The 14,257-nt window shown below is 36.3% G+C and overlaps 1 long non-coding RNA gene and 5 other non-coding genes across 6 annotated transcripts; 2 read left to right on the forward strand and 4 right to left on the reverse strand.

Moving 5' to 3' along the window:
- Nucleotides 1-4: 4 nt before the first annotated feature.
- Nucleotides 5-2,643, forward strand: LOC111255173 (uncharacterized). The gene is made up of 2 exons (XR_002675367.2): nucleotides 5-1,727; nucleotides 2,162-2,643. It is a non-coding gene; the product is annotated as an uncharacterized LOC111255173 (long non-coding RNA).
- TRNAI-AAU (transfer RNA isoleucine (anticodon AAU)) lies at nucleotides 2,256-2,329 on the reverse strand. The gene has a single exon. It is a non-coding gene; the product is annotated as a tRNA-Ile (tRNA).
- Nucleotides 2,644-9,251: 6,608 nt separating the features above from the next.
- Nucleotides 9,252-9,323, reverse strand: TRNAC-GCA (transfer RNA cysteine (anticodon GCA)). Its single transcript has one exon. It is a non-coding gene; the product is annotated as a tRNA-Cys (tRNA).
- A 759-nt stretch (nucleotides 9,324-10,082) lies between these two features.
- Nucleotides 10,083-10,156, reverse strand: TRNAN-GUU (transfer RNA asparagine (anticodon GUU)). Its single transcript has one exon. It is a non-coding gene; the product is annotated as a tRNA-Asn (tRNA).
- Nucleotides 10,157-13,152: 2,996 nt separating this feature from the next.
- On the reverse strand, nucleotides 13,153-13,224 carry TRNAH-GUG (transfer RNA histidin (anticodon GUG)). Its single transcript has one exon. It is a non-coding gene; the product is annotated as a tRNA-His (tRNA).
- Nucleotides 13,225-14,131: 907 nt separating this feature from the next.
- TRNAG-GCC (transfer RNA glycine (anticodon GCC)) lies at nucleotides 14,132-14,202 on the forward strand. Its single transcript has one exon. It is a non-coding gene; the product is annotated as a tRNA-Gly (tRNA).
- Nucleotides 14,203-14,257: the final 55 nt, after the last annotated feature.

The raw sequence follows: 14,257 nt of genomic DNA on the forward strand, positions 1-14,257 counted from the left end.
GCAATCCTGCGACTGGGTGTCTCGTACACCTGGCGCCAATATCTATGTGAATATGTAATCAGAGCAACCAAATGGGAGATTTTCTGCTCTCAGAAGCAGTGCACGTAGTGGTGTGTCTACAATCGGCTGCTGGATGTCTAATCAGTCAGTCCGCCAAAAGAGGGGATGTCTGGACATTCGGTGTCGGTTATCCAAAGCAACCTGGGATACATTTGCTAAAAGTGACTAAAATTTAGCTCGTGTTACTGCTGCTACTGCTACTGCTCTTCAGTTATGAAAGCCAGAACACGGCTGCCATAGCAAGTCCCCGGACAGCTTATTGCCACAATCTGTTTACTCGTATTCCTGCAATGTGAACCCATAGGCCTCAGTGGCAATATCATTACTTAATAACAATGCTGAGAATTGTTGTTTCCGTTATGTTGCTTTTAAAATCGTCGAAAACAAATGCTTGAAATGGAATCGCAGTTAAGCCTATAATAATTAGTCTATTTTCATTTTCCAGAATTTTAGGGTTAGTTGTGGGCCTGAACCAGACCCCTATGTTTATAGAGACTGTAACTATCATGTGTAATGATTATCGTATAAAATACGTGGCATTTACGTGTCACCTCAGTTTACCTGTGCGCTGCGTAAGCAGAAATCTTTTTAGTGAAAGGAAGATAGTTGTAAATTTACAAGTAAGAACTGATATCACAGTCTTTTGATTAAAAATAGACATCTGTGGAGGCAAAAAAAGAATAGAACTTCCGATTAAGTCAAGTGTGAATTTCTATAGTATAATTGAAAAGAAAAAAGACTAAAACACACGAAACGATTACGCCGAATTATAACTTGAGCCCATCCCTAAAACCCAAACAACTCCTTTAAGAGAAATTTATTCATTCGATAGATCTACAGGCCAGATCATTTGATAAGCAGTTTTCGGTGCGTATTTCAAATATGTGATAATTCTAGAACCGTCTGCTGTTGATGCCTGCTCAACCTGTTTTCGCTGGGTAGTGCTCAAAATAATTTACACTTAAAGAAAAATTATAGTTTTTTTTTCAAAGGGAGTATTTTAAGGTTTACCGCAATTGACATGTGCCAAAATCGATGCCCCTAACAAACATTATTTACTGAATAATTAAGGCAGTTAGTGGTCACATCAGCTTTGAATTAACACAGTCTAACGCACTATAATTTGTGTAAATCACAATACAAATAATTAATGAGGTGGTCAGTCTTACAAATACTTTAATCATCTTTACAGTGGGTGGTATTACCATATATATACTTATTGAATACCGCAGATATTGCTGTATTGGACCGAAAAGATTTGGAGTCAGTAACATTTTTGTCAGGTTCTCAGTTATCTTCGAAGGGCATTCGGTTTTGCAAATAAAAAGTAAATTGTGTTAAAATAAATAGCCCCTTATTTTATTTAAAGAAATTCCTCTTAAAAGCACTATTGACATTCATTAGATTTATCAGGGCATAGACATAGTTCGCTTCGTACTGGGCTCCAGCCGTCTTAAGGAATGCGTAAAGGCTAAAACTCGAAACATCAAAACTTCGTCGAATTAAATTGCAAGTTACATTAACATTTAAAATTAATTCTGATATAGAAGCCAATTGAGCAAATAATGGATTTTCCTCGTCCGTCGAAGCAATTTGTGTTTATACTTGCTGGAGCAAGGTGGATTTACAGTGAGTTCCGCATGAGGGAAGTGCATAAGGGCATATAGGTAAGGTGGCAAAGGCCTGGCTCAGCAGGTGGGAAGTAGAGGATTGATACCCTATATCTCCGCTTTTTGAAAGAATTTTTTTCATAAAAATTATAGATTAGATGTCGATGGTATTAATAACAGCGGTTAATACAAATATTTTATTAGGATTCACATAAACAATACTTGTGTTTTAAGGAAATCACGCATATTTACGTGAAGCTATGCGTGCGAATCAAAAGTTCGATTGACCGAGCTGCGACTTGTTAGCAGTTGATTTTCACCCATATACTGTCGACAAAGATACCTGAGGTTATCAATATTGCATGCCCGATCTGTGAATGACGCTTGTACTTATCGTATGTTATATATTCTGGGCGTCTACACAAAAACAATTTGTAGCTGCCGCTGCATAGTGTTATAAAAATCCCGTTTAAAAGAATGTGGCTCTGCAGCTTTTTCAGGGATTATAAAACGTAGATGCATGTGGATGAACATGAAAAGAAATCCTCGATTCTGCTCGCTTGAGGCTCTCAAAGTAAAAGCAGATGGCCCACGCAGGGATCGAACCTACGACCTTCGCGTTATTAGCACGACGCTCTAACCGACTGAGCTAGTGGGCCATGCCTAAAATCGGCACTTCAATGAAAAACATGCGCAAATTACTCACCGATTTAGAATACGTGTGTATGTAGCTTGGACTGCCACGGATTGCGTACGTGAATTGATGAGTGACGCAATTAGCTGTCATATCCTCCTTGAATATGATTACTTCAAATAATTTGTTTTTGGAATAAAACACTTCGCTTCAAATATTATGTATTTACATTTTTACAAAGGTCAATGTTATGACAAAATGGCTGTTTTACTGTACAAAGGTGGATCAATGTTTAAGAATTTTTAAATAAAATATATCTAATATAGTTGAAATCCTTTATTCATTGATGTTTTGAAAATGTTTAGGAACACATGCGTAAGTTATTCATAGTTTCCATGAAGCTACCAAACGCAATGGTAGCCGTACCATACGGTAAAAATAATAATAACAATGGTATAAGTAAGGTGGAAGCGGCATGGTTAAATATTTCAGCATTTTAAAGCCTTTATTTTTGTTGAATGCTGCTTTGTTTCTCTGTATTTGAAAATCATTCCTTTTTTATTTAGCATTTAACCGATTTTAGTCACTTTCGAGGGATTTATAGTAATTTTTCAATTATATATAATTGTATAATTTGTTCACTCCAAAGATTTATTCGAAAATTCTGAACATTAGGTGAAAGAGGATAGAGGACTGCATTCGCGTCGGTCTTCTTTAACATTAACGAAGATTTACTAATTGGAATCTTGTGATGTACATATAATAATTCACATATAATAATTCACATATAAATACACACAATTCGGATTTCGTTCCGAGCTTGGCAAACTCTGCTTGCCAAGTATCAAAGCCGTTAATGGTAAATCGATGTAAAGAGAACGGCCATTATTTTAAGAAGTGGGCTTAAACAAACGGAATTATGTACTGAAATCCCTTCGAATTGAATTTAATTTGTGAATAGTGAACAAATGAACCGAGGCTTCTCCTGTCTATAGTTTGTGCATATTACAAACAAAAAAAATAGGTAGTAATAATGTTTTTGTAAGAAATCATTGAGAGTCATCTTAATACCATTCTCCAAATGTAAAGTCGTCTTATAAAGTATCAATTTAACCATTGGTTAAAAGGGTACGTTGAGAACGTCACCGTATGAACTAAGCTTTTACCCCACTAGTCTTCCTCTCGACTGCAAGGACCTTCTACAAAAACGCTGCATAAGTTAGCTGTTCACGAATCCAACACCGGTGTGTGTTGATTTAGATCGTACAACCATCAGAGTGATGTTATCAAATACGGAGGTTTGGTAAAGAAGTTGTGATAAGCAATGTCTACGAATATCGTATTCTGGCGCTCAAAATGCACGGTGTATGTTCTTTAAGGTCATAGTTTGAGATATCTAACGAAACGCAAGAGATACTAAAAATGAAAGTACTATCTTCTATGTTGTCATTTTGAAACATAATAATTGTAGTAAACTTTCGAACGAACAAATACATTAGCTAAAATCAGTCATACGATTGATCACTGAACTTCCGGGAACAACTGCGGTATTAACTGATTAAAGATTTCAATTACCAAAAAACGATTTTATTTTACTTTTTGCACTAAGCAGAAGTATGCAACGAAGACGTTCATACATTATAAATTTGACAAGCGTACTAAAATAGCTGATGAAATTTAGGCCTCAGTTTTTTTTAAAGATTTTAAAAGATGCCAAGCATAAGTCAAATTAATCGTTTTAAATCGTTATATTTGCTTAATTAAAAGTACGGTATGTTAGACGATAACAGTTATCCATGGAACGTGCGCAGTAGGTGTCTAGAAGATAGTATTTGGTAACTCCTTGATGCTTCGTTGTTTTTAAAGCATTGTTTAAACAGCATGATGAACAAATGAATAACTATGCCCACGCTGAGTTCATACTTGCAAAATGCTGGCTTCAAAATATACACTGTTATCACATTATTACAAACGCTGTACTGAGTATATGCAACTGGACGCATCGGCATTTACACTACCATTCCTCGATAGTCTACTTAATTAAATTCATAGGCACGATTTAGCGAATTTTTTAGGAAAATGGGTCGCTTGATGGGGAGCGAATTTTACGGCTTTTTTAGGTTCAAAAACAAAAGTGGACATTAATGTGAAAATATATGGGCAAGGTTCTAAAAAATGACCCGAAACCCTTCAGCGGGGTAAGCTTTCTGGCTCACTCTTGGCCCCGCCTCTCACTCTGGGAAATACGCTCTAATATTTAATTAGCTTTGCTTTTTCTGATGCTTTGTTTCCTTTTTATTTTGGTCGCTATACTGCGGCAAATTCTTGTTCTTTATCCAACCCTTATTAACTTATGTTAAAGCTTGTTAAACCGCTTCACGATTTTTTAAAAATTAGCAGTTTTATTGGCTAGCATAGTTCGACTTTTTCAGCGGAAAACTGTACCCGGTTAGAATACGTAGGATATGTGTACAAAACGAGATATGGAATCAGATACCCAATTAAAGGCAAGATTGTCCAAATATTGCTATATTCAATTTTAGCATAGTTATATACTTCATAAAAATACATTGCAGATAAAAAAAGGTTGTCTACCGTAAACACATTTATTAACCTGCGTATATACATACAAGTAGGGCAAAAATCTACTACATTATCACTGTGTTCATTCATTTTCATTACACGTACGTTCGATTAAATCCGCTAAGTATGGTGAATTTACTGAAGTAAAAAGCCAAGAACTATGCTGGTCCACGCAGGGTTCGACCCTACGACCTTCGCATGATTAGCACGACGCTCTAACCGACTTAGTTGGTAGGCTACAAGTTGGCGCGTGTGCTATGGCAGTCTCGCTATTTATGTAGTGAGACAGTGATGAATGTTTTTGAATTTAGTAAAACGTAAAAAAGTGACGATGAACCTTTTTAAATTATAACTTGTCAACGAGGTAACGTCGATGTTTAAACTCTTGGATGCAGTAGTATACGGATCGCTGGTTCAAGCCCAAGTAACTTTTAAATACTTTGCGAAGGCGTATCACTAGCGTTTAAAGACTTTTCAAGTTCACCTAAAGGTTAAGTAAACACATTTGTTATCCATTCGGTTTCAAACGCTGTCTTAGATTATACTCTGTTCAAGAGAGCTGCGTTTTGTAGCATTCAGGGGCGGAGAAAGGTGTTGACTTACAAGTGGGTAAAAGGAGAAGCCCTTGCTTAAGAACAATCGTCTTCTAGTTTAGAAAACGCTAGGTTGACAATTCAAATACATGCTTCTTTAACTCCCAGCCCACTTTTTACCAAATATGAGCCTACTCTCTAGCAAATAGAGATTTATGCTTTACCCAACAATAAGCACTAATAAATGACCTTGATCTCCCCCTGGCTGTACGTTCGTTTGTTTTTCATCGATCATAAGGACACGCAGATTTTGTATCCATCTGAAAAGATATACAGTAAACAAAAAGTTAATAAACAGGAACGAAGAAAAACTGTCTCTTAAGTAAACGAGTTCAGCGAGGTAAACCATGTCAAGAATGTCTGATCTCCACGAAAAATCTGACGGCGTGAATCTAATTACTGAGTTCTAGCCTGCGATTCTACTTCCTTATATGTTTAGTTTGCTTAATTAGTGTCATAAATTGTTTTCATTTCTAAAACTACATAAAATCAATGCATACATAAATAGATGATATGAACGTCCTTTGTCGCAGAGACGTTAATGTCCAGTCGATGAAAGAGCTAATCTAGCTAACAATTCAAGCGTATGAATATTGCTCCTGAGGTTCAAGCATTATCTAATGCATTTTTTCATATTAATGAGTCACATTTAATAAAGTACTGAAATCATATGCCTTTTTAATGCACGGACAACTAATGTTCCCGCCTATTTTCTGTGATATTCGAAAGAGCGGGTTAAAGTAACCGTTAATTCTATGCGAACCGCTGGACCGAAGTGCTCTAGATATTCGTACGGATCGATACGTTCTGAAGTCGACGAAACTGATGTTTATTTAGTTTTCCTAAGCTATGAATTGTAACAGTACAAAGACTATGTCCAAAATGAAGCAGTCGATCAATGCCATTTAGGATAGAACAAAAGGTTAGCGTTTACCGCAACAGCAATGCTTGTTTTCACAAATGGATAATTTTAAAATTAATACTTGCCAAAAAGCTCAACGCAGTCGACAGAATACGGACCTTTGTGGAGAAACCTCAATGTAATTCACTCCTGTCGCCTTTACCACTCGCTCACCTACTGAGATAGTCACGTTGGCACACCTCGATGCCAGTTATGTCAGAAATTACATGTGCGCAAACCGATATCAAATAGATTGTAGTAACTTAAATTAGTTATCAGCATTGAAACTCGATTTCGGGCTCTGTTACAGTTATTACAACAATGATCTGCAGCATGCGTTTTTTCCAGTTTTTTAACCTTTCAAACATTCTGCCCCACATTTTGCCCAAAAAAGTATAGGTAAAAGACGATTCTTTCGCTTGTCAAATTCGTGCAGTTACAAAACTAGATTCTAGTAATGATCTGTAAGTGTAACCTTAAAACGTTTTTTTGGCTGGAGCAGCGATTTGTTTCTTTATGAACGTTTGACAATATTGTTCGTCTCATCTCACTTCTTCTAGCCTAAAGCTCTACTTCTTATGTGAAGAGGTTTAAACCAGTAATACTCAAATCCCTTTTTCATTCGACAACAAACGTAGCATATATAATGGAGAATACTAGAACTGGCGACGGCACATTTATATATCAGCATACAAAAATTGAGTTTTCTCATTTTTTGTTATATTGAGAAATATCTCACATGGGATTACGCACGTTCTTTTCTCTGCATTAGGGTTATATATAAAATGTTTTATGTTTTGTGGGCTTTTTTAAAATATCATGCAATAAAGAACACTTCATTGCTTCATGATTTGACCGTATTATTTCCGTCTTAGGATAACTCCAACTGTGTCCCGGGGACCCGTTAGACCCTTATTCTTCTAAATGCACATGTGACATACCAGTCAGCTTTCTATGATTTTAGGCAATATTGAAACTGATGCTTGCTTTAAAGGATCAATTCGGCTTCTCGTTAAAGTATATCTAGAGCTTGAAAAATCGTTCTATCTAGATTACTTTACAAGTACAGAACGATTCCTAGGACCCTTGGCGTATTTTAGTTTGCTTAGTCTTTTCAGATCTTTCAAAAAAAGTAACTAATTCAGCTTATGAGCTGGAGTTAAATTATCTTAGATTGAATTCCGAATGTGGGTAATTCAGAATGGCTGACTCTGCGTTAGCAAAGCATGCTGTGTATCACTACTTGTTTCCTCGATAGACTATTTGAGCTTTTTCTCAAACAGACATAAAGTTATTTCCTGCAAAACCCTTCTTTACGTTTGTTGAAAGCTAACAAACTTTTATGTCAAGTAACGTAAGCCTATTTTATTGTCTGGGAATCCATTTTTGCCACGTTTCAAATCACCTCCAGGTATTTAGTGAACAGACGCACCTATATGCTCAATGGATAGCTCAATGGATTTGTCAATGAATTTAAACAAGGGCTTGAAGTTCTGCAACGAATCGTGAAAACTTGAGGAGGTTGTACTTATCTAAAAAAGCCTGCACCTTATTAGTGTTAGACAGTCTCTCAATAGATTCATTTAATAATTTAGCACACTCAAACATGCAATCTTCTTATTCCTAATTGAGTTTTAATAGTATCGTATATGAATCTAAATGTTTATTGCATTTTCATCTAGCTTATCGGTCCTGTTAACGAATTCCACTTCCTACTGTCTATAGAGCAAACTATTTCAATTGTTTACTCAATTGTAAGTCACCTAAGCTCAACCAGGACGACGTCCGATTTTGTTCTTTAAAGTTATACAGTAAGAGGCGCTTTTCTGAGCGCTAAACTCGGTTGAATACCTTTTACGATTACAGGCAAAATTGACCGCGTTTTCACGTACCGGTAATCGTCTTCATTATTATTGTTACTCTAAAAATAACGGGGCCACGTTGACATAGCCAAAGAAATTAGCTCGTAGAAGATATAAAAAAAACCCCGATTGTTCCAGAGGGTCTTGCTTCATACACTTACCTTTGCTATGGGTCATCGATTTTTTAAATAGTATGAGGATCTCTTCTGCTTGCTTGTAAAATAGTACATTCATGGACCCATCATAGAGGTGAAAATTATAGTTAATACTATTATCTAAACGAGGTTCCACAAAATGTTAGAAAAATATTTATTCTCAATATAGATGCTCTCGAGTTAAATCCATATTGCTCGCTTAAAGGGTAAAACGCACATCGGGGAACATAATGCAACATATCACAGTTCCAGTTCATATTTCAACATTAATATCCAAATCCGCGTTAAGGGAACACATGATGCACAAAGTTAGTCTGAAGACAACTTTTACGTTCGGAAATAGACCCTAGCATTCAGCAATTAAAATCCGTGAGTAGGAGTCCCGAAGAAGCACTCATAAAATCTAAACCGTAGAGTTCACAAGCTCTCAACGTTTCCGGAAAAGTTTCAATGTGTAACAGCGTAAAGTATACTTGACCAACCCAGATAAATGTTTGTATCGTTTCAAATATTGTCATTCAGCCTTGTTACCCATAAGTACTAAACAGCTATAAAAAATCATTGCTATATCTATCAACATAACAAAGCTGCTTACCAGGACTATGTGATCCAAACAATTATATACTTACTTTGTGCATTGCGTCAATCACGAGAGATTTAGATATAAAGTTGACTCAGGGATTAAGTCAGACACAGCATTTATACTACGTCGAATTGTTATAAAATAAAATGCCAACGACGCTGTTAAACTGCATCATTATCAGATTTTCATACATATACTGCCTTGATTATCCATTGCATTATTGAACTCATACAATACTACGACCTGTAGGAAAAACCAAAACGTAACAACAGGGGGCACCCGGGTTTGAACCGGGGACCTCTCGATCTGCAGTCGAATGCTCTACCACTGAGCTATACCCCCGACGCGACGTGCTGCGCTTCAAAGCGACTACACCGCAATTTGTGATGATGTCAGTCTAATATTTGCGGGGCTTCTAAATAGTACAATGACTAAAAGTATTCATGCTATGATACGGTAACATCAAAATCGTTGTGTTTCCATAGCAACGACAAGATCGTCGTAGCAAAGACTGTCGTATGGTTCCGTGTTTCTTAACCAAAATAATAATGATAAGCAACCGAAAGGCGCATGCGTGACGACCATTACGGTCGACGACTCTATCCAATCACGTGCCCTCCTGCTTTCCTGGCCCACGCAATTCGACCGTTCATTCACCATTACAGTGTACCACATTTTGTATAGTAGACAAGCAGGTGTTTGATTTCATCATACGTGCATTTCTTTGTTAACTATGAGTGCTTTTTCGCAGATGTACAACAACAACAACAAGTGTTCAGTAATAAAATGACCAATTTTCGTAAAATATCCCATGGGCGCACAACATGAGTAGAATGTTTCCAAGTTTAATTTCCGATTTTATATTCCTAAGTGACCGATGCCATCATATCGCCTAATAGTTACTCAAAACTGTTAAAATGATTTTTGGCTTGTAAACCCTCACTCCTCAACATATCTGTTCTTAATGACTCGTACGGTTTTATCACGAATCCTTCGGCACAAGCGCCCAGTACACTTTGTTGGCATGTGTTCGATGCAATTGTGTCACCACCACGAACCTGCTTTAGTCGTGGGGCGATAAAGGTGTTTTCAAAAATTTTTCGCCCCCGGGTGGGCTCGAACCACCAACCTTTCGGTTAACAGCCGAACGCGCTAGCCGATTGCGCCACGGAGGCGAATGATTTGCCAAGTCTTCATTTGATATATTTTACACTAGTTTTATAATATACTAGTCAGTCGAATAGTAAAGAATTATTCTAGTTTTGATTACCAAGTAAATACAATATACAGAGTTTGTCCGATCGAGCCCTGAACTAAATTCTGAGTAGAGTGTATCGAATGAAAACCCTGAGTGAGTAGAGAAAACCCCTTTGCAATTTAAATCTAATACTAGAATATGTTATCGCTCACTTTTCGTAGCAACGTTGTTAAATTTGTGTCAGATCTCATTGCACACAAGTAACATTACTTCTCGTACAGATATTTTCACCAGTTAAAAAAGAACTTACTATAGAGTCTACCTCCATACCTGATGTCCGATACAATGAAAGCCATTATCCAAGGCTGAGCACCGTTTTTTCATTTTGAAATGTAAAGTTGCTCACATTTCTGATAATTCATAATTTCAAGCCTAAGGCGATATACACACCTCCCATTTATCTCCCACCTGATTTCAGATACTCAAGCTTCTGGAGCTCCCAGTCACGACAACACGGCAATTCACATTATGGTTTCAGTCATTTTAAAATGCTAATGTTAAAATCTCTGTTATGTTATGTAATGTTAAAATTATTCTCACTGGAAAAAGTCTAAAAAAATGAAAAGGACCTAAATCATTTAACCATCCCTTTCGACCCGGCTACGGCAGATTGAACTTTACCAATGGAAATATTGCTACGAACGAAGATATCACTTACTCCCTATAAATATTAGGCGATGTTGAATTTATGAAAAAGTTTTTATTAAGCTATTTATAAAAAGTTAACTTTACATTAAACCTTATCTGAATAATATTTGCAGTATGCATTGCTCGATAAAAAATACGTGAAGAGTTACTCTAGATAACAGGAAACTTAGAACAGGGCCAGGAGCTGCAAAGTTTGCATGAGGCGCATATTGCAATATGCGACAAAATGTCGATCTTTGGGACTAAGTCACCGGAGTACAAGTTCTTTCAATTACATCAGTTCTTGCCGCGTAAAGTCTGAAACGAAAATTTGAATGATTTACATTTGCAGTAGACTGCACAAGAACAGATCTAAAAGGACCTTGTCCATTACGCTAGAAGTCTGAATTTGTGTTTAAAAAAGAGAAAAAAAAACGTTACGTTTTCCTGTTGGAGGAAGCTTTTTATCCGCGTACGCAAGAAATATTGTTGCGATAATATGATACTAAGTTTTTCCTGTATTAAATTCGATTTGAAAGAAGGTGTTTGTCAACCTTATATTTTCCGTAATATTAGGCGCCGCCCGTTAATACAATTATGTGGGTATCCTTCCCATGATCACCATTATACATGCAAGTGAAATACATGTTCAGTATCAATTGGGTGCTTTCATAGACTGTTACTTCAGTACAGTAGATACATTCGAAGGAATGCGATTGAATAGCATTAATAGGAATAAGCTGAATAATAATCAATACTCTACTGAGCTGCCCCAGTAGGAAAATCTTTTTTATCTTTAAAAAACGTCTAAATACTGCTTTGATATACATGATATGAATGTTACTTCTGTTGCATTAAAAAAACATGTTCATTATATCACAAACTTAATTTGTCAATAATAATAACAAAGTTTTGCGATATAACTTATATGACGTTGATAACGAATATGACAGTGTGAGGCTGGACTGATCGAGTTATCCAAACGCTAAATATAAATATGTTCGATGCTATAAAGACACTACTATATCTGCTATCACGAAGCCAAATCGTAAATGTATATTTATGCATTTTAACTTCCTATTTTTTACATTTGCATATTTTTATATGTTGAGTAAATTCTTGGGCATATGCTGTTATCTGTTGTTTATTATTATTATCACGTTGCTTCGAGTGTCATAAGAAGCATAAGTTTTTTTGAGAAACGGAGTGGGTAACCTTGTGATTTCCAATATGTATATCAGTCAACCAGCGAATATACTATATGGTAATATATATACATCGGTACCCGGACATGCTCTTCAAAAGTACAGCTTTGAATACAGACATAACAGCATGCTAACACGGAGATAACATTTGAATGTTATCTATGCGCCAAGCGTAAAGTAGCGTCATTTTTAAAAATGGCTTTTACTCAGGCAATCTTTCTTCTACATAAGCTACAAATGTATTTTTGGACATTTCTCTATAAAATAAATTAACTCTTCGAGTTTATGTTATATTACTAGAATTTGCTAGTTCTTAGCCTACATTCTTCATTATATTAAACATTTAACATAAAACAGTTATTCCCAGTTTCTAAATTTCCCTGGACGTTACGTTGCACCGTTCTGGATAATAACTTTTATACTAAGATGACAATATATCATTTTTGCTGTTAAAAAGACCTTTTTGCCTCTGTAGGGTTTTATTTGGATACCTAAAACGAAATTTGACGTAAACCGTGTAGGCTCCATGATCTAGTTAGAGCGTCTTCCTCTCGACATCTCTCGAATCTCGACATTTTACAAGCACAAACCCTATGCGCTTACGTATATCGTAGTCACAGATCGTATTCATTCACAGTCCAGCCAATGACACTTTGTATATAAAGTTAAACTGCATAGAAAGTTATTATTACTTCACTTGGCACGGCATGCGCCAATGCAAATGAATGCCGCACACTGTTACCTGCACGGTAGACAAGTACTAGCTGTGGTTGCATAATAAACTTTTCCTAAGTTATTATCGACTGACATGTAATGTGTATTTAAGGAGGCTTTTATTATTCATACGGTTTGCGGTGTCACGGGAGTTTCGTTGCTCTTAATTAAGCGTACATAAACTCTAAGAGGATGTTAATAAATATCACTTATTTATTGCAGTATATATCCTTGAACTAACAACTCCTGGCTGTCTCCAGCCTCTAATCGAAAAGGCCAGGCAACTTCTTAATATAATAAATAATTAGGGTTTGGATGAGGCTTTCATCCCCACAGTGCGAGAAGAAGACGCGTAAAAATAGAAATATGCCGTGACCAGGATTCGAACCTGGGTTATTGCGGCCACAACGCAAGGTACTAACCACTATACGATCACGGCCAACCAAGGACGATTCACACTTGTGGCTGATTTGATATTACCTTAACGTTATAACTTAACGATATAACTTAATGTTATAGCTATTATTTAGAAAGTTCAACTTATGTGAGAAGTCGGCACAATATTTAATCGAAACCTCTTAATTGGAGACAAATTTGAAGTTGTTTTCTGATTTTTTTCTATTCGACAAACTAGTTTGACACTCACACTTTTTACAGTAAGCTAAATGAAAGCCGCAAAAGATCGTCTGGTAGCTCAAAAATTTTTATAAAATTTTTTTAAAAAAAGTTTTATATTTTCCAGATTAATTTGAAACTAAATGTGTAAGACTTTCTACGATAATCTAGTTCATTAGCTTAAACATGTGCATACCCACATGTGTACAAACAAACATATAGTGCCTATATACCATGAATAGAAAATTTGCTATAAATCCGATTACTGTAGTGATTGTCTGTCGTAGTAAAAAGTTCCATCATTTAAAGAACGTCCTGCATGTCTTCAGTAGATCTCGTAATGTTTGTACGGTTTCGTAATCTATGAAAATTTTCTTCGAAGCTGATATATGAAGTAGTAATTCTCTGTTTTACTGAATCACTTAACAACCAGTGAACCTTTTGTGTGCTTGATTGAGACTTTCTTGATAGATTACAAAAACTACGAATTACTGCATTTGAAGTACAATGCATACATCTATGCCATTTTTTGATGATCAATATGTTCACATGAATTATCATGGCCATTAATTTCTTTGTATAATGAGCCCTATATACAATGTCCTTATACTTCCAAAACAGGCGATTTATTAACAATTGATAGGGCACTTTAAAGCGCAAAAGTATATTAAAAATTGATTTTAGCTCATCTCTCCTCGTTAATTGTAGCCACTGGAGGCGCCTATCAACAAGCGTCGGTGGTTCAGTGGTAGAATACTCGCCTGCCACGCGGGTGGCCCGGGTTCGATTCCCGGCCGACGCAGTACACCTTTTAAATTTTCTTTACAGAGGTCGCATCATCTTTGTCCCAAAATGTA

Source organism: Varroa destructor, unplaced genomic scaffold (assembly GCF_002443255.2).
Source record: "Varroa destructor unplaced genomic scaffold, Vdes_3.0 BEIS01000001.1, whole genome shotgun sequence".
Lineage (NCBI taxonomy): Eukaryota > Metazoa > Arthropoda > Arachnida > Mesostigmata > Varroidae > Varroa > Varroa destructor.